Genomic DNA, 18,541 nt, shown 5'->3' on the forward strand with positions numbered 1-18,541 from the left:
TTAGAAAGTGTGACTATTATAGTGATTCCAAAGTTTTGCAATCTAGTTCTAACCCTATACTAGCATGGTAATTCTAGAAATTGAAATGCGGAAAGTAGGAGAGGTTAGAACACCGATTTTTTTCCAAAGTATCCAAGAGTCGGCACTCTCCCCTAGTCCTCATTGGAGCACCCACACAAGGGTATAGCTCCCTTTGATCCGCGTAAGGATCAAGTGCTCTCTAGTGGATATCCATTCTCCAACTTCGGATGGGTGGATTCCAAAATCGAGCACAACCTTCTTTGGGTTTCTCACAAGACTCCTTCTTGAGAGCTCACCAACAACACCACCACCAAACTGTCTAGGTGATGCCGATCACCAAGAGTAGCAAGCAAGGATTTCACTTGACCTACACAAGACCAAGAGAAAGGGTGGATGCACACTTGCTACTCCCTAAGAACTAATAATATCCTTAATCTTAAATTGAGAACTTTGCAACTCACTTTGGTGCTTCACTTTCCCTTGACTCCCAAATATGAGCGTAAATGTTTTCTAGTGCCGAGAGAGCTTCCTTGGAGCCGTAGAACACATATATACAGAGCCACTCCAAAGAACTATAGCTATTGCCCCCTGTGCTGCAAAATTTGCCCCACCTAATCAATCGGATTAATCTATCATTCCAGAGAGGTTTGGAAGAATCAAAATACCCAGCGATTAATTCGATAAGGCTTAATTGCTAGGACCGAATTAATCAGTCTTTCATGCTTAATCATCTCAGTTAACCCAGTACTACCGACTGATTCGGTCAGTACAGTTTCATTGAAGACCGAATTAATCCGTCATTCTAGTACCATGCTGAGTACCAAACTGAGTTAGAGCCAGGGAGCACCGACTGATTTGGAGACCCTTCTTCTCCGTGACCGAATTAGTCGGTCAGTTAAAATAAGCTGTCCTGAGTTGAATAAATTTGTCCAATTCAATTCCTTTGAGTTTCTAACTCATATCTTTGCTTCTCATGGCTTCATTGGAGCTACCTAATACTAGATTTTCACAAGTGTGCACCACACTTAACTCTAGCCTTATCTAGGTCAAGCTACTATGCTTTGCCCCCTTTATAGTACGGCAAAAGGAAAAATAAAGTTCTAAACTACTCTAAGTGTCTCTCAATGCCAAAAGAATATTCTTTGCACCGATATAATGAAAACTACAACGATGGGGCCCAAGAATATCATGAAAGCCCATCATTGCATTAATTTAAGATTGCCGCTGCAAAACACACGTTAGTCGCAATGATCATATTATCATTAATCGTCAAAATCAAATTAGGGACCTAGAAGCTCTTTCAGCATGCATAGACTAGAAATGAATTTTCATTTTTGCATCGTTTTGTTCAATTAGAAAATTAAAAAGGTTTTCAAGTTTTCCTTTCCTATGTATTTCTGAAAATCACAAGGAATTTTTGCCAACGTTGTGGATTAGATAGGCTTCTTAATGTGACTAAGCTTATGCTGTCTTCATGTTTCATATGTGTTTCTCAAAGTCACAAGAATGTGGATTAAGCTTCGGAAACAAAATCAAACAAATGTAGATGATTTGCATAAGAAGTATTTTAGAATGAAAAGGCCTTCAGTAAATTTTGAACTTTGGATGCTCTTATCATATATTGCCAAATGCTAAATTTAAATTATATTAAAAGCACTTTGAAATATTAATCAACTGATATGATATGAAAACTAAGCATGTATATAAAATCTGTAGAGTTAGATTTTTTTCAAAAATAGATTACACCTTATATAAATGGATTGATGGAGTAATAACAAATAAAAGGAAAAATAGGTGTTTAGTTCCCTCAACTTTGCTCGGAGAGTCAAGTGTGTCCCTCAACTTTCGGATCAACTAATTTAGTACCTCAATTTTTATTTTCTGTCAAACTCCTCCTGACACTATTAACACTCTATAATGGCATGCGATTAATGAAAAGTCCTCTTCGCCCTTGACTCCTTTCCCTCAATTTGCACCATCACCGTTGTGTCAGCTCGTATGACTTTGCCTCCTGACGGGTCTAGAGCCCCGGGGTCCCCAACGGGCTCACCTCTTGTTGACCAGTCCAAGGTCGCGCCTGGAACAAGCACCCGTGCGTATAGGGCAACGACTTCATTTGGACCGTCTCGGCCCACAACCCCGAAAGACAACTCGGTCGGGATGACCAAGGCCCGTATCCTAGACTGGAACGGTCAGAGGGTGGGTCCGTACCAAGGCGCCGACCGGGGACTCCGACTGGGCTCCACCTTACACGTGCCCGCCTCCCCTACCGACGGGCTGGTCGGAAGGCCAGACCCGGCTTACAAGCGGGCCCTAGGAGTAGGTACGAAGGATAAGGATGAGCCTCGGGGTTAACCTATTGTACGCGGGCAATGACTCCCTCCATGGGGGGTTATAGCCCCTCTGCTGTGGCAGTAGCACGCGATTACTCTACCTGCCCGCCGTCGCAAATGGACGGGGTGAAACATCATCATGATACGGCTGGAACGCCCCCCGTTACGATGGAGTGGCCGAGCAAGGTGCCACGGATGGGGCGTGATAGCCGTACCATACCTATCGACGCCCCCACGACCACTGACCAACAGAGCATGACGTGCAGGGACAAGACAAGACGCTTGCCCCACGACACAGGACTTGGACGGTGGTCACCGGAAGACTCCAACTGATAGGATGGGAAGACCCGACTGACAAAACTGACGACCCCGACCGGCGGGCACGGGAGTCCTTTCTTTCTATCCTCACACCCTTAGCTCCCCTGTAATGGAGCCTCCCTTGGACTATAAAAGGGAAGGTCTTCCACCTAGGAGATAAGAGAGATAACTCATCAAATCCGATCTTTCGATAGACCTAAACCATGGACTCTCGAATCTCATAGCTTCCGCTCAAAAGCTTGTAACTCCCCAACTCTCACGAGCACCTGGGCTCAAGTAATACATCGAACTGACCCCCGACTTGACATAGGGCACAATTGCCTGAACCAGTATAGATCTTGAGTCATTGTGTGCTAGGCCATGACCGATCACAACGCACGATACACACTTCGAGTAGGTTTAGCTGCCGGCTATTTCTGGAACCGATAGTTTAGCACCGTCCGTGGGGAGGACATCGTGCATCCACCGTCCCGGTGATCGGGTGGCCTCCATCTTCGGCACCTCCAACCTCGCAAGCCTGGGTGGTACTATCCTCTTTGGCTCACTGAAGTTTCCCACGGCCCCGCGCATTGGGCTATGGGAACCTCCCATCTTCGCGTCCTTCCAGGCCTTCTACTTCAGAAGCCTGGACTTTGCTACCAATCATCTTGACACGCTTCGCCTCCGCAAGGAGCCCACTCCTCTGACATCGCTCGAGGGAGACACCCCCTCGAACAGGCTGCTGGCTAACCTCGACACCGAGGCGCTGGCGCGGAGCATCGAGCATGACGACCCCTCAGCAAGTGACATGGACCTGGTCCTATTCTCGCTGCACAACTTCTTCCGTCAACTTTTCGGGGCGACCCCGCTATCCCCGCTGCTCTCACCATGAGGCCAATTCTTGTTCGACCTCATGAACGCCATAGGCATACACGCCAGGGAGCTCCCGAGAACCATGCCGCTACCTTTGCTCGCAACCAAGCTCATGGGCATGACGGGGTACGGCCCTGCCTCGTTCCACGACCTCCTCTCTGACGATGACCTCCTTACTGAGGGTTCCAGCATCGGGGATGTGTCGTCCCTCGGCTGTCCTGTGCTACGGGAATGCGTCATGGCGGATGTGCAGGGGCCACAGCCAGTTCTTGTGGAAACCTGGGACACGCACACCCCGCCAGACCCAAGCGCACGGCGAGGACCTACGCTAGCGGCGAGAATACCAGCCACCGCCCGTGTCAATGCACCCCTGACGCAACTCCAAGCCTAATACTCATGACATGGTGGGCGGCACGTGGGTGCGCGCCTGTCAAGTCCAACAGACCATCATCGTGGACGCTGCAGTTTGCGCGGGCCTGGCAAAACATCGCCACCGCGGCGATACTCCGACGCAATCAGCCTGAGCCTGCAGAATGTAACACCCTAATTTTCAAATTAGAAACCTAAATAAATTTTGCTAGATTTCTTTTAGGACCCATAAGGTTTTTATTCCATCATTTTGATTTTAGAGCATTTATCGTGAATTAATAGTAATTTACTTAACCATAAAAAGAAATGCAAGGAAATATAGGTTTTGTGCATTCCATGCCGTATTGCATTGTTTTATTGTTTGCCTTCCATTTGAATTTAAATTTCAAATTCAAATTCAAAGCATTGGAATGCAATTCTTTTTCTCCCTCTTTTCCTAATTGGGCCTCGCCAACTATCTCTTTTTCTTTTTCCTCTCTCTTTTCTTCCTTGCGACCCAGCCCAACCTGGCCTTTTTCCTCCCCTTCCTCTCCTCCCGCACGGCCTAGCTGGCCTTCTTTCTTTTCCTTCTCTTCCCCCGCGCAGGCCCAACCCAGTTCCTTCTTCCTCCCTCCACCGCACGGCTTGCTTTTCTGGCCCAGTCCGCCCGCGCAGCCTGCTTCCTCTCCCCTTCCCCCTTCTCTCGCGACAGGCGGACCCCACTTGTCGGGGCCGTCTTCCTCCCCGAGGCAAGCTCGGACTCGAGTCCGAGTCCGGTCGGCACCCGGCGCCATCCTGCGCCGCGTGGACCTCGGGCCCTCACACCAAGACCCTCGCGGCCACCCTATTTAAAGCATCGCCCATGCCCTAGAGTCCGCCAGAACCCGCAGCCGCCGCCACTCGAAGCCCTAGCCACCGCCGCCGCCATTGCCGCCGTCTCTCAGTCGCTGCAGCAGCCGTCGCCTCGCCGTTCCGCTGCCGCCGCAAGCTACCCCAGGAGCTCCGCGTTGTGGTGAGGATCCTCGCCGGCCGCTTCTCCCCCTTTCCCCTGCCCTCCTGCGTGCCCAATTTCACGCCGGAGCTCCGCGGCCGTGCGCCCCGTTCCGGCCCCCGCCTCGCCAACTCGGGCCTTTAGGTGAGTTACCCGTAGCGCCTGCGTTCTTCCTGTGCAACCCGCGCTCAAAACTGTGCACGGACGGCCGTTTTCGGCCAAGTCCGGCGAGCCCGCCGCAGTTCGCCGCCGCCTACGCCCGCCGCCGGCGCCCAACGCCGCCGCCCCACGCCGTCAGCCGCCCGATCCAACGGGTTGGATTAGATCTAACCCGAGTCAAGTAAACCCGATACCGATCAACCCTAGGTTGTTTTGCATATAAGCCCCTGAGTTTCATAGAAATCAACCCGCAGTCCACGGCAGTTCAAAAGTATTCACGAATCGATCCTTTTTATTCTGTTTAGGCCCATATCCTTTTCTAAAATAGAACCCGCCATCCCTAGCCCCTCTGTTTTACAATCTAAACCCTAGATCTAAGGTTTAATTATGTTCTAGCCCTCGGTTTCTTTGTTCAGAGCCCTTCTAGTTTCAAATCTTCTATAAATAAGCCCCTGGAATCATGTTTTAGCCATAACTTCTCCGTTGTAACTCCGTTTTCATCGATTCTCGCGCTCACGCGACCCTTGCGATGCATACAATAGCTTTATAATGATGTTTTGCTCCATTTATATTGTTTTGTATACTGTTTCTTATTTATTATGTTTATTTATTTGTATGTACTTATGTGTTATGATAGACGATGCGCAGTTCGAGGGTCCGCAAGAGCAGAGCTTTGAAGACGTTCCCGAGCAGCAGTTGTTCTTTGATGAAGGCAAGTGGTCCTTGATCATACTTCAGTCCCAATAACATTAGAAATACACACATTTACTTTATATGCATGCATGTGTCTAGAATATGATGGATCCCAAACTTAGGATGTGCCTAGTTTCTTTAGAACTTTCTTGATTAAACCTGGGTTCTTACATTCATTTTGTAGCTATGCTAGTTGCTTTTACTTAGACTTTGGTTGCATAACCTGAAATCATGCTACACTGGTTTACTCATGTTCTGAAATACTTTTATGGTGATAATTAGGATCATTGCATTAATTGGAACCTGGAGAACCACCCAGGAAAATAGTGCAACCACAATACTATATGGCTCTGGTCTTGGCTAATTAATTAGAAACTTTAGCTTGTAATGGTCTTACCGAAAGGGCAAGAGGGGAGTGCGTTGATGGGGTATAGCTCGATCCTCTTGAGGTGTAGATATGATCCTGGGTAAGGCGTCTTCCTCATTAGGGAGGATTATGACCACTACGGCATCAAACCTCTGCGGCATCTTTGTAAAGGGCTCGTAGTGAATCCCTGCCACTCACCTTGGAAGTGTTTAAGGGTCTTGCAAACCTAGGCATTAAGTGAAACACAACTTGTGGGTAAAGTGTATAACCTCTGCAAAGTGAAAACTAATATATCATCCGTGCTCATGGTTAAGAGCGGCTTGGACCCTCACATGATAATTGAACTTAAAGATGATTTAAATTGATGTTCTTTATTTATTATTGTTATTTATAGCTTTTATTTATTTAAGGGTTGGTATACATTTACACTTAGTTAATACTTGTGAAATAAAACTTGATCAATTAAAAATGCTTATCGCAGTCAAACCATATCAGCTTTTCCTTGATTTTGGCCTTGCATGTCATATAATTTACTCCACTTGATGAGTACCAACCATAAGTGTACTCATGCTTGCTTCATTAAAACCAATGCTGCTCAGAACAAGATAATTGTCCGGAGTTCCCTAAAGATTTCGAAGAGTACTAGGCATATGTCTCCCAGTCATCTGCCTGTGAAGTTGAAGTCCGCTGCTATTCATAAATGTTTATTTATTTGCTTAAGATTAAGACTGTCAGTCATGTAATAAAGTACTATGATACTCTCTTTCGTTATGGCATTGTTTCGGATATACACTTGTATAGTCTATCATATGTGTGGAACTTGATCCTGGCGCACATATGAGATGCATTCGGTTCCCTTTTCAAAACCGGATGTGACACAGACCCTCAACAGCAGGAGCTCCACCGCAACATCCGGACATTGGTGGAGCGTGCCGCCATACAGCAGGCGGAAAGCTCCGCGTCATGCCACCAGCACACGGCTTCCTGCCCGGTTGGAGGGGTAGGTTAATAGTAGCCCAACCCCTCAGTCCATCAGCTGCAAGGGCTTCCAGCCCGGGTGGGTTGCGATGACGGGGCTGCACCATATCTCGAAGCGGCGCCCGCCGCACGGCGCCCCCTGGTGCGCGCCTAACTCGGGCCCAACTACGACGCATGCAGCATCATCCACTCGTGGCAACTAGCCCGCCGCGGCGCCGATGTTGACTAGGCCGCCATTGACGTGGCCAAGGCTCATCAGCCCGAGGGGGAGCACGAGGAGGCACCTCCCAGGCGAGGTGGCTAACCGTGCGATCGGGACGGTGACTGGAGCCTTAGTTCGGACGGCCCGGGCTCACGAGCCTTCGGACGCTGCATCCAGAAAGCGTCATTCCTGCCTTGCTTCTGACCACCCACCAACATCACCAAGTACAACGAGGAAACGAACCACGCTGTATGGCTAGAAGACTTCCGTCTCATCTGCCGAGCCGGTGGGGCGGATGATGACTATTTCATCATCTAGTACCTTTCTATCTATGTTGGGGAGCATGTTTGAGCATGGCTTGAATTTCTGCCACTCAAGAGCATTTGTAGTTGGGCAGAGCTCAAATAGGATTTCGTTGGGAACTTCCAGGGACATACATGCGCCTCGAAAAGTCCTTGGACCTCAAGAGCTACAAGCAGAAGCTTGGCAAGTCCCTGCCGGACTACATCCGTAGGTTCACCAGGCAATTAAATTCTCTACCTGACGCCATCGCCGCAGATATCGTTGGCGCATTCCTCACTGGAACCACCTGCAACTCCCTCATTCACAAGTTCGGCTATCAAAAGCCACGCACCACCCGTGAGCTCTTGGACATCGCCACAAACCACGCCTTTGGTGAGGAGGCAGTCGGGGCGGTCTTCACCGTCGGCCGGACCATGGCGCCCCAAGGGTCAAGGCCTTTGACTCGGACCAAGCCGCGGAGGCTTAGCAGGATGTAGTCGACTTATTGGATGAGGCCTAGGAGATGGCCCTGGTCCATTCGGCAAGCTACCAGCAGACCCTTCACAGGTACCATGAGAGGAAGATCCGGGGAAGAACCCTCGAAGTCAGCGACTTGGTGCTGAGGAGAGCGCAGTCGACCAAGGACAAGCACAAGTGCACTTCGCCCTGGGAAGGACCGTACATGATCATGGAGGTGGTCCGGCTAGTAACCTACAGATTGAAGGACAGCGACGGCAACATCCTCACCAACACTTGGAACATTGAGCAGTTATATTGCTTCTTTCCCTAAATTAAGTCCTTCAATACACTTTTGTTCGAACGATGACTCCTACAACGCCCCGGCCCGAGCACTCTTGGCCCGGGTTGCTCGGGAGCCCCATGGGGGTACCCGTCATGTCGCACCGTTACCCCCTCTTTCCTTCTAAAACTCATGTACAGAAAGGCAACCTCTTTTCGCCCGAGTGAAAGGGCGACCCGTTCCTCCAGCGCTATCTAAGTGATTTCTATTGGGCCACCTAACCTACCGAGCCCTCATCACAACCTACGGCGAACTAGCAGTTAACACCACTCGGGCCAACCCCAGGCTACACGCTACAGCCTACGGTTAGCGAGCAGGCTCGAAAGGGAAAGTGTGAAGGCAAAAAATCATTCTAGGAAACGAAGGGATACGGGCGGGACACGCTTCCCAAACATCATCAAAACAAACATCAGTTAAAGTAACTGCAAACACTTAAGGATGTTCACTCAGAGGCTCCTTTAAGGGCTCCTGTGAAACGAACCGGGTTCCCAAATTGAGGAATCCGACTCCCTGTATCATTGTGATAGTCCCTGGATCAAGTGCTATCATATACAGAACTCATTCCAGGCATAATATCATAGTCATACTCTGCTTAAGATCTAACATGGGTTTAATTATTACATAAATCCATAGGATTTGTAGTACGAAATTTATTACAAGCCTCTCGGCTAGACCGGGTCAGGCAGAAATATTAAAGTGGTAGCTAGTCTTCGGGCCGTCCTTCATCTCCTGGACCCTCCTCCACAGGCGACTCGAGCGTAGCACGGGCTTCAGTCGTACCATCTCCCATCATTGGGGTCGAACTCCGGATCAGATCCTGCATCATACCAGGCGATCCCCAAGGCATGGGATAGGTTCACATCACCATCCGAATGCAAGCTTTATTGTGGACTAGGGGTATAACAAAGTTCAAGAGGTAAAGCTGAGTTTCCTATGCATGCATTATATATACATATATAAGTATACACATCTTCTTCCATTCTCGACTCGGGCCCTTCCAGCATTTTGGACTCCCGGTTGACGCACACCTTCCAAACAACCAAGTCGATGTGAGAACTCCCTCTCCTCGCATCTCAACTACCCCCTGGCAGGAAGTTATTCTAGAGGGAGGTATAAGTCATGAGTAACACTAACTAATAAGAGCAACAGAGGAGTAGGGATGTCCATGACTGAGGACGCGGCTATACGTATAGTTTACACCCTGCAGTGGTTGTACACCTGGACCCACTCGAATCGACACTAGCTGGAGATCAGCCGACCAATAGACGAAACACTGGTCTACTGAAAAGGAACTAGGAGCCACGGCACCATCCGGCTTTCCTGGGTCTTGGGCGCATCCTCCCACAAGAAGTTGCCCCGGGACTGTGAAGCCTCCCACGCGTCTCGGGGTACTTGAGGTTAGCACCTCCTTCCCCTGCACTGATACTCGATCCTCCCACCGGCTTGGTACCGCGCTTGCCAACCCCGGACCGGGCCCACCCTCATAATGGGTAAGTGGTGTGCACGCTTAACAAATTCCCATAAGTCATACTTACTCTCACTCGGTCCTTAACTGCCGAAGCGGGCATCTTCGCCAAAAGCGTCTCCACCACGGTGGTTCGCGACTGCACCCTTGACAGGTACCTCCAACACCTCAACCTCATAACCAAAAAGCTGTACCCACCATAGGTACTCCGTAGGGTGTGCCAAGATACACACCCCAAGCCCTCAATCCATGATCGAGTTAGGTTTGCCCACTCACGGCAAAAGCCCTAAACACCAACTCCTGAATAGTATAACTTCACACACGCCAAGACTATCCATCCATTTCCACACATACACATTCAAGGATTGACAAGGCAATTCATATAGTAAACAATTATGATAAGATTGCAAGGAGTATGGGTACATAAAATAGGCCGTGCAGGTTCATCTCGATAAAATTACAGACATAGCGATAGCATATCTAACAAGAAATACGTAATAGGTATTCAGATCGTAGATGGGCGTGAACCTGGTGTCTCTTCAAAGTCCTCCTGGGCTTTCGGGTAGTCCTAGCCGTCGGTCAACTCCTCGTAATCGGGTCCTATTCGGAAATACGAGTAAGAGTAGGGACCAAAGTGCAAAATGCATAAAACTCTTCATGGGTCGGCTTGGCCTGCAGCTCAGCAGTGACACGTGGCAGCACCAGAGCGTGCCACATGGCATGCTGACGTCAGCAAGATGTCACCGGTGGGGTCAGGGTGTGACACCCTAGGTGTCAATTTGTATCACATTAGGTATGAAATGTAATGTATGTGTTGAATTGTATAAGGTTGGATGTATTTGTAGAAATAAGACCCTATGTGTAACTTTATAAGAATATGAGTCCTTTTGTGCAAGATGCATGAGTTACAAAAGTAATTTTCAAAAGTTACTAGGGGCCAAATTATAAGAATGCAAGAAATCATGACAGTTCTGAAAACTTGCACCTAGGCCCAAGTTGTGTGTAAAATATGTAACAAGGACAAAATCTTTATAAAATTTAAAGTTAGTCCAAAGTTTCAAAATAAAGTTGCATACTTTGAGTTTTTGAATTCAAACCCTAAAGCAATGTTGTAGATCTTGAAAAGTTACACATTTTCTATTTTGGTCATTTCCTCATTAGAGCCCTGTAACAGTGGGTAATTTAGCTTTTCTTTCAGGCCCTTGAAGATTTTGCAATTTGCAAACAGGTCCTTGGCGCCCTCAACCTTTCTTCCTCCTCTGGCAGGCCCTCTGCTTCCCCTGTTCTTGCGCCGCCGCCGCCATTTTTCTTTAATCCCGGCCAGGCAGTGCACCCCCCTGCCCTTCCCTCACTCCCAGGCGCTGCCTTATCCTATCCCCAACCCTATCCCCCGGTGCTCTCGCCCATTCCCGTGCCGCCACGCGCTCTGCACCGCCGCCGGCTCTGCCATGATCCACGCCGCCGTGGCGCCCGGCCGTGTGCCGCTCCCCTTCCTTCCCTTCTCTATAAATAGCAGCCCCGGGACCTCTGGAAGCTAATCCCCCACTTGCTAGCGCCTCTCCCTCGCCGCAGCTCGGCTCCCCACGCCACCGTGCCGCCGCCGCTCCTGCCGCCTGCCGGCGACCCCTTTCCCGTCCTCCCCAAGCCCGGCCAAGGCCTCAAAAGGGTGCGCCCGGATGCCCTCTTCCTCCCCACCCCCTTCCCCTTGCTAATTAACCATCCCATCGCCGGAATTGGAGATGGAACCGAGCTCCTCCGGCCATCCATGGCAGAAGGGCCTATTTGTGAAGTTCCAACTCTTTCCGAGGGCCCAAATGAAAGTTTTGATCCTTTTCTCCTTTCCAATGCGCTGAACTTTGAAAATTCCTAGGAAATCATAGAAAATTCAAAAAAATATAAAACCAGTTGGACTTGAATCCTTATTTCAAACTCTATCACTTTTGTTTTATGACCATGTTATGAAAGTATATGGTTTGTGCTGTGTTTAAAATAGAAGTAAATGGATGCTTGTTATTTCATGTGAGTGGTATTTTTGACTTGTAAATTCAATAGAAAATTGTAGGAAATTCCAAAAATTGCAAAATCAGTTTTGTTGGAAACTAGATTTTGAACTCTATAACTTCTATTAAGTGAGTTTGATATGAAACCAAATAGTTTTGAATCTATGTTAAATCTAAGATAAGAAAGAGTGTAACATCCATAGTTCTTACATGTTAACTTTATTGATTATGAATTTTTGATATGCAATCTCCATAAATTAAGTATGAATTGATGTGGAATTTTCAAATCTAAGTTTCTTTCATAATTTAAATTCTTCTAAGTTGAACAATTCAATTTGTTTTATATTAGAATTAGCTAAGTCTTTCCAGTAAAGCTTATCTAATTACATCTTTTAGCCAAAATCTTTTAAGTATGCAATAGAGCTGTGTTTAAATTTTCAAAACTATATAACCTTAATTGTCCAAGCTTCACATTCAAATTTAAATTTAATTTTGAGTATTTTAATTCTTGTTTTCAATTAAATCAATGCTATAGTCATGTTAGTCATGAGTTGAATGTTTAGGATTCAAAGCTTAGGTTTCCCTCTTATATCATGAGTTCTTGAGTGTTAACCTTCTGAATTGCAGTTTTTCATAAAATAAAGTAAGAAGACTATACATTCTTTAATTTTATGTTCTTGCATATCATATAGATCCGATTGCTTTTGCCGACGGTGTTTACGAGCTGATCGTGGATCGAGCCGTGGAAATTCCTACAGATCCCGGAACCAGAATGAGATTGTTCTGAAGACCCTAAGGACTTCGTCAGGGAATTCTCTGAAGGCCCGAACCAAAGTTCGGACGTTATTAACTTGACTAACCCCAGCCCCACCAGTAAAGGCAAGCCCCGGACATAACCTACTATTTTTATTACACTGCACTCTATATCTATTTACGTATGCTATGCATTAAGTTCTTAGGAATTGCTTGAAACCCTAGTTGCATTCTCCTAGGAACCAATGTGATGGATACTAGCTCTTGAGTCCAACTAGCTGCTATGCTAATAGGGCCGGTAGAAGTTGGGTGATTTCCTGTCACTCGCGCGATATAGGAGTTGTAATGTTTACATTCCTGTTATCACTATAAGGATGACGGACGGGAGTTTTGTGAGGTATCATGGTTGAGATGATACCCCGTCTGTGTTGTTGAATTGGTTAAGGCCACAGTGTGTGTTAGCGGTGGTTAAGCATTTGAAAGTACTAACCACATACCGCGAAATATGGTAAGCGGCAAGCCTAGTAGCCAATCGGCCCGAGGAGTGGACATACCTCCCACCACTCGTCTTGCTTCTTCTGGTTACTTATGTTCGACTGAGGAAATACGTGTTGCAAGGGCAACCAGGAATACGGGTTTTGTAGTCGCGCTACAGACGTATGTCCTGCACGAGTGATGTGCGTATGTTCCTGCAGTCGCTTGTGGTGGATCTGATCCACGAGTCGGAATGAAAGGCAAACGGTTGCTTCGGAACGACCCTTTGGTGTTCCAAGCGTGTGAGTTAGGTTTACCTTGCAAGGTTAAATTTGATTCAGAATCGTCCGCCTCTCACGAAGATTGTGACTGCTTGATCCCTTTATCACATAGAGTAACAAGAGCAATATTATGGTTATCAAAGATGATGCTTGACCAAAGATTACACCATGCTTGCTTAGTTATAGGTGCTTACCTAGAATGGATAATTAACTAGAATCTGAAAGCTAAAACTTGAAATTAAGGATCTACTCTTTGTTGCTTTTCAGCTGAAACTAAACCCAGAACCATTATATGCTTTCATAAGTCTAGTTATGGGCTAAGTATAACCGACCCCGGGTAAGCCTTGCTGAGTATTAGTATACTCAGCCTTGCTAGTTGTATGTTTTTCAGGTGATATATGTGAAGACCCTACTCTTCCCATGTCTTGGTCCTGTGCTCTTACAGAGGGTTGGTCCGTGGAATGGAATCCGTCCCCGGCCAGCACTGGTGATATTGGGTGATGTCATGCCCGGGCTTAGCATGACATCCGTCTTAACGACGTGTTGTAATCATCGCGTATGTTTTCCGCTGCTAAAAACCATAGTTTTAACAGTTTGTAATCTTTTCTCTGAATTTGAAACTTCGTACCTCTTTTGGAAACCCTAGTAATGTAATTTTCTCTGTGATGTAAAATGTGATGGTGATTGTATCTCTGGACTCACCTTCGTGTGAGGTAACCTTATTTGATCCTGTGTATCGGTGGTTTATCGGGACGTTACCCGACAGGCCAAGGGATTATACCGTTTGAAGCACGTTGGAGCCCTCTGGTGTGGACTCGCGTACTTGGGCCGGTATAATTCAGGTTGGTTCTGCCACAGCTGGTATCAGAGCTATAAGATTACTCTGGAGATACATTTTACCTTAAAAATACTTTCAGTATAAAAGTTTGACCAACAAAGTATTTGGCAAAACTACGTTGGATTCGATAAGGATCGAGCTTAGTACGTAAAGCTCTAGGGTAATGTTTATGAGGGAAATAGAGGTGGCTATATATATATAATCCTAACTACCAGCATTAGCTTTCTGTCAAAACTTAAATTCATGTACAACCCAACTTTACTTTCTGTAGCGACACCTTCGATCGTGAGGTAAGAAAGGTAAGGATCCTCAGCCAACTGAGGGAGCTTGGCCTTCCTGTCAGTGATGCGAACCGAACGCTGTTTCTCAAGCAGTGGCCTACTTGAGATGCTGCCAATGTACCAACTTTGGTTGACTACATTGGGAGTATATAGTTAGGTAAGGGGGTATGAACAGCAACATTCCCGCATTTTGCGGTACCCCCGTGAATACGTTGTTTCGATAACGTATGCTAACGTCGTCTGTACGGCGGTAATTGTACAGATGCTGTTTCTATAGTGAGCAGTAATGAATGGGAACGCTTTCATGACATGCTGGCATGAAAGGTTCATTGGATATATATATATATATTGTGGTTTTCTGCAGGTACACTAACCACGATTACGAAACTAGGACGGATAGGGTTTATCGACTAGCTAATAGTGAGAGACGTATGTGTTATGCCACCGAAACTAACCACGTAAGTCCGAAGATATTCGGCAGTTGCTTTTGGTTTGTGAGGATGAGTAGAACGTGCATGCATAACTCATCATTAAATACATCATACCATGTGTGTTTTGGTTCTTCTAAGGATGTGTGGTAGAATGTTGATCTTTGGTGTGGTTAGCGGGATTCTTGTGGTAGTGTTAGTTAAGTCTCTTAAGTATCTTCCTGCTTTCCAGCCCTTGCTATATCAGAATCCGTTGTCTCGTCCTATTTACCCTGTAAGTCTTCAGCAGGGTAAATAAATTTTATCATCTGAATTTTTGTTTCAGATGGTTGGAGCCACACGTGGAACCCCGGAAGGTTTCCGGGCAGATCAATCCAGCAAATCCCAACAACCATCTCTATCACTTTCACATCTAGCCGAGGTTATGGCTCGGCAAACTGAACTTCTCAACCTATTGGTACAAGCACAGCAGAATCAACAAAACCAGCTGTCACGAGGTCGTGATGAACCTTTGGTGGCAACCTATCAAGATTTCCTCAGTACTCAGCCCGCTGTTCAGCAAAGTGGAGGAGCCCTTTGATGCCGATGCCTGGCTTCGCACCATCGAATCCAAGTTTGCTCTTCTTACGATTCCATGTGCGAACTCTAACAAGGCTCATTTTGCTGCCCAACAATTACGCGGAGCTGCCCGTATTTGGTGCGATAATTTTTGTGCTATGCAAACTGATGGCCATGCTATCTCCTGGGAAGAATTCCGGAATGCCTTTAGGGCACATCATATACCTGAAGGGCTGATGGAACGGAAACTGAATGAGTTCTTGGCACTTACTCAAGGCCCCCGCACCGTACTGCAGTATGCATAGGCTTTTAATCACCTGTGTCAGTATGCGGGCTATCATGCTGATAGTGATGCCAAGAAGCAAGATCGTTTCCGTCGAGGTTTGGATACTAAGCTCAAAGAACATCTGAATCTTGTCAAGGTGAATACTTTCAGTGAGTTGGTCAACATGGCACTGACTCAGGAGGATTGTATTACGGCACACCGTGCCGAAAAGAAGCAAAGGATTTCCAGTGGACCCACGAGCATTCAACCCTTGCAATATCAGTTGGTTCAGAATGCACCACCCAGAGCGCCACAGCGAAATGCTCTGATCGGAAGACTGATTTTCAGGCCGCCTCAACAACAAGGAGAGTATCAACCGTCTGTATCTCTGCAACAACCACAACAATTTGGCCCACGGCCAAATGTTCAACAAGTCCAACAGAGAAGTGGCACCCATCACAATTTCAATTGCGAAAGTGCGGATCCCTTTATCAGAGATTGTCCGCAGCCCAAGAAGTCTAATCAAGGGCAGAGTTCCAGTCAGAATGACCAGAACAAGGGTAAGAGGCCGATGATGCAAGTCCGGCAGGGACAAATTAATTTCACTACCCTTGCGGAACTTCCGGATGGAGTTCCTATCATGTCGGGTACATTTTCAGTACACCACCAACCAGTTGTTACATTATTCGATTCAGGAGCAACTCATAGTTTCATTAGTAGCAACTGCAGTACCCGAATAGGACTTGATCTTTGCCCTACTAAAGGGTCATATATGATTTCTACCCCTGGAGGAAAGATTACTTCTAACCAAATGGTTAAAAGCGTGCCAATTCAGTTCGGCAGTAAACTAATCAAGACTGATTTAGTACTGCTAAATCTAGAGGGTATTGATGTTATACTCGGGACAAATTGGATGACAGAACATGGAGTACTATTAGACATCTCATCCCGAGTTATTGAGATTAACTCACCACATCAAGAAGCTATTATCCTCTATCTGCCTCAGCAAGAGTATTTGCACTCTTGCACCTATGCCATCACAGACGTCAGAGTAAAAGATATTCCAGTGGTCTGTGAATATCCCGATGTCTTTCCGGACGACTTGTCTGGAATGCCACTAGACCGAGACATTGAGTTTATTATTGAACTTCAACCTGGCACCGCTCCTATTTCGAAGAGGCCGTATCGTATGCCCCCAAATGAATTGGCAGAATTGAAAATTCAACTCCAAGATCTTCTTGATAAAGGTTTTATACGCCCAAGTGCGTCACCTTGGGGTTGTCCCGCTCTCTTCGTCAAAAAGAAGGACAATAGCCTAAGGCTATGTGTTGATTATCGTCCACTCAATGCGGTTACCATCAAAAATAAGTACCCTCTTCCCCGCATTGATATTTTATTCGATCAATTAGCTGGAGCTAAGGTCTTCTGAAAAATTGACTTACGCTCTGGCTATCATCAGATCAAGATTAGGCCTTGCGACATTCCAAAAACGGCCTTCTCAACCAGATATGGACTTTATGAATATCTGGTTATGTCATTTGGGCTCACCAATGCACCGGCATATTTCATGTATCTTATGAATTTAGTCTTTATGCCGGAACTTGACAAATTCGTCGTGGTCTTCATCGACGATATTCTGATATATTCCAAGACTAAAGAAGACCATGCTAATCATCTACGTGTCGTGCTTCAACGACTATGTGATCATCGTCTTTATGCCAAATTCTCAAAATGTGAATTTTGGCTAGATAGTGTGAAATTTTTGGGACACACTATCTCTAGTGAAGGCATATCGGTTGATCCAACCAAAGTCCAAGAGGTTATGGATTGGAAGCCTCCAACTTCAGTCCATCAAATCCGAAGTTTTCTTGGATTGGCAGGATATTATCGCCGATTCATTCCAGACTTCTCCAAGATAGCTAAACCAATGACTGAGCTACTAAAGAAAGAAGTTAAGTTCTGCTGGGATGCTAAGTGTGATGAAGCATTCCACACTTTGAGAAGACTTCTGACAACTGCCCCAGTACTAGCTCAGCCAGATAATACTCAGCCTTTGGATGTCTATTACGATGCCTCTGGAACTGGCCTGGGTTGTGTTCTTATGCAAAACAACCGAGTCATTGCTTATGCATCCAGAGCACTTCGAAATCATGAGCAAAATTATCCAACTCATGATCTTGAATTGGCAGCTGTTATTCATGCTCTCAAAATCTGGAGACATCATCTTATGGGTGCTAAGTGTAACATCTACACTGACCATAAGAGCCTCAAGTATATCTTCACCCAAGCTGACTTAAATATGAGGCAAAGGCGTTGGTTAGAATTGATTAAAGACTATGATCTTGAGGTACATTACCATCCTGGCAAGGCCAATGTGGTTGCGGATGCCCTTAGCCGCAAGGCACATTGTCACTGTTTATCCATAACAACCTTCAGTGACACTCTCTGCAATCAAATGAGGAAACTCAATTTAGAAATTATTCCTCAAGGTAGTCTGAATCTTTTATCGATCGAGTCTACCCTTCGAGATAAAATTATCAAGTCTCAACTACATAATGAGGGTATCAAAATTATCAAATCAAAGTTATCTCAGGGAGAAGTTAAATATAAGTGTTTTCACACTGATCATCAAGGAACTTTATGGTTCAACAATCGAATTGTTGTACCTAAAGATCATCAGCTTCGCAAGCAAATCCTTGATGAGGCACATCTATCCAAGTTCTCTATTCATCCTGGTAGTACCAAAATGTATCAAGATCTACGACAGAATTTTTGGTGGACCAGAATGAAAAGAGAAATTGCTAAATATGTATCCGAGTGCGATACGTGCCAGAGAGTTAAAGCCAGTCATCTGA

Source organism: Panicum hallii, chromosome 4, assembly GCF_002211085.1.
Source record: "Panicum hallii strain FIL2 chromosome 4, PHallii_v3.1, whole genome shotgun sequence".
In the NCBI taxonomy this organism is placed as follows: Eukaryota; Viridiplantae; Streptophyta; class Magnoliopsida; order Poales; family Poaceae; genus Panicum; species Panicum hallii.